The sequence below is a fragment of the Anneissia japonica genome, unplaced genomic scaffold, assembly GCF_011630105.1.
Source record: "Anneissia japonica isolate Jap-2015-1 unplaced genomic scaffold, ASM1163010v1 scaffold16662_len1167910_cov178, whole genome shotgun sequence".
NCBI lineage: Eukaryota > Metazoa > Echinodermata > Crinoidea > Comatulida > Comatulidae > Anneissia > Anneissia japonica.
In genome coordinates this window covers 872,386-874,719 of record NW_022732216.1, presented here as the reverse complement: position 1 = coordinate 874,719, position 2,334 = coordinate 872,386, and the positions used below count along the sequence as shown (strand labels likewise).

General features: G+C 41.8%; 1 protein-coding gene across 1 annotated transcript in view; it reads left to right on the top strand.

Moving 5' to 3' along the window:
- The window catches only part of LOC117115625, a 1,379-nt gene extending 1,165 nt beyond the window's left edge, over nucleotides 1-214 (top strand). The window contains exon 2 of the mRNA XM_033259494.1: nucleotides 168-214. The gene's annotated coding sequence lies outside the window, so the exon portion shown is untranslated. The remainder of the gene's footprint in view (nucleotides 1-167) is intronic.
- Nucleotides 215-2,334: the final 2,120 nt, after the last annotated feature.

Below are 2,334 nucleotides of genomic sequence, written 5' to 3'. Positions count from 1 at the left end.
GCATTATTTTTCCGACGCCAGCCAGACTGGTTATGGAGTGGCAGTTTACCTTCGGGTAGTGTATGAGAATATAGCACCACACGTAACATTCGTGTTAGGCAAGGCCAGGGTAACACCCTTAAATAGAAAAATTACAATACCTCGACTGGAGCTGTCAGCAGCAGTGGTGTCAGCTAGGTTGTCATCATACCTGCAACGAGAGCTAAGATGTGGCATGACAAAGCATTTTTTCTGGGTAGACAGTAATGTAGTCCTGGGATAAAATAATGAAACCAAACGTTTCCACACTTATGTGGCAAATCGGGCTCAAACCATCAGAGATCTAACCGATATCAATCAGTGGAGGTACATTCGATCGGAGGACAATCCCAGTGACGATGGCAGTCATGGACTAACGGCTAAGCAGTTGAGTCTTAATTCAAGGTGGGTAAATGGTCCACCATTTCTGTGGGAAAAGGAGTTTGTTCCACAAGTGGATCAAGATATTTGCTATGAGGCCAGTGATGTCGCCGACATTAAGAAAGAAATGAAGAGTAATGTAACTAGCCTACTTACAAAAGCAAAGGGAGATGATGGGATTCTGAAACGCTTTGAAAGATTTTCCTGTTGGTATAAAGCCACACGTGCAGCAGCAAATTGTTTAAGATTTAAGGATAGGTTGCTGAAAGCTGAGAAGAAGATTAATAAAGAGAAATCGACTTGTAATAATCCTATGACTGTACAGGAACTGCAACGAGGAGAAATGCTGTTAATAAAACTCGTTCAACAAGAGTATTTTAATAAAGAAATCCAGACATTAAGGTTGACAGAAATTAACTTTGAAGACAGAAAGAGGCGAGGCGAATACAAATGTCTACTTAGGTCAATTTCAGCCAGAAAGTTAGATCCTTTCTTGGATGAGAATGGTGTACTCCGAGTTGGAGGTAGGATTAAGAACTCGACCCAACCATATGACGTGAAATATCCAGTTTTGCTGCCAAAACAAGGTCATATCTCAATGTTGATTGTGAGGCATTACCACGAAAAGCTTAACCACATGGGAAGAACTTCAACACTTAACCATGCACGGCAACATGGTTTTTGGATAGTGAATGGATCGGGCGTGGTAAGACAGGTCATACAGAAGTGTGTGAACTGCAGAAAATTAAGAGGTGTGTTCCAAACACAGAAAATGAATGATCTACCAATGGATAGAGTGACAGATGCTCCACCCTTCTCATATGTAGGTGTGGACTTGTTTGGCCCGTTCCTGATTAAGGAGAGAAGATCGGAACTAAAACGCTATGGTGTGCTGTTTGTTTGTATGTCATCAAAAGCGATCCACCTGGAAACTACAAATTCCCTAGACACTGACTCTTTCATCAATGCTATGAGAAGATTTCTGTGTTTACGTGGTCCAACCCGACAGATAAGAGCAGATTGCGGTACCAATTTTTTTGGTGCGAATAATGAATTAATGAAAGCTACCGAACAAAGTTTGGATCAAGACAAGATATCCAAGTACTTACTTAAGCAGAAATGTGAGTTTGTCAATTTTAAGTTTAATGTTCCCAGAAGCAGCCACGATGTGTATAAGAGACAGGAAGTTAATCTACCAGACAACAGGTCTATGGCACTGAAACGTCTGCATCAGCTTGGTAGAAGGTTCAAGAAGAATGAGAAGTTCAAAAGGGATTACTGTGCCTTTATGGATGACGTTTTGGTCGAATGTGCTGAACCAGTACCCAAATGCAATGCAGAAGAGGGAAAAATAAATTACGTACCTCACACCGGCATCTATCATCCGAGGAAACCTGACAAAATTCGCGTTGTGTTTGATTGTTCGGCAAGGGCTAACGGAATATCGTTAAATGATTGTCTGTTACAGGGACCTGATTTGACAAATGACCTTCTGGGCGTATTGTGTAGATTTAGAAGGGAGAACATAGCCATCATGGGGGATGTGAAAAGTATGTTCCACCAGTTTAGAGTTTTGCCCAAACACAGGGACTTGCTAAGATTTCTATGGTGGAAAGATGGTGATCCTAGTAAAAGGGTAGAAGAGTACAGAATGAGTGTCCACCTGTTTGGTGCTGTAAGCTCGCCAGGATGTGCCAATTTTGGACTAAAACGTGCAGCAGACGACGACGACGGCTGCTCAGTTTGTTCGAGAAAACTTTTACGTAGATGATGGACTTAAATCTGTCCCCACAGAGCAAGAGGCTATAAAGTTGATTGATTCCACTACTAAGTTGTGTGCCAAGGCAGGTCTTACACTCCATAAATGGATTACTAACAGCAGGAAAGTGCTAGATTCTATACCAAAAGACATGAGAGCAAAGGATTGGAAGGAAA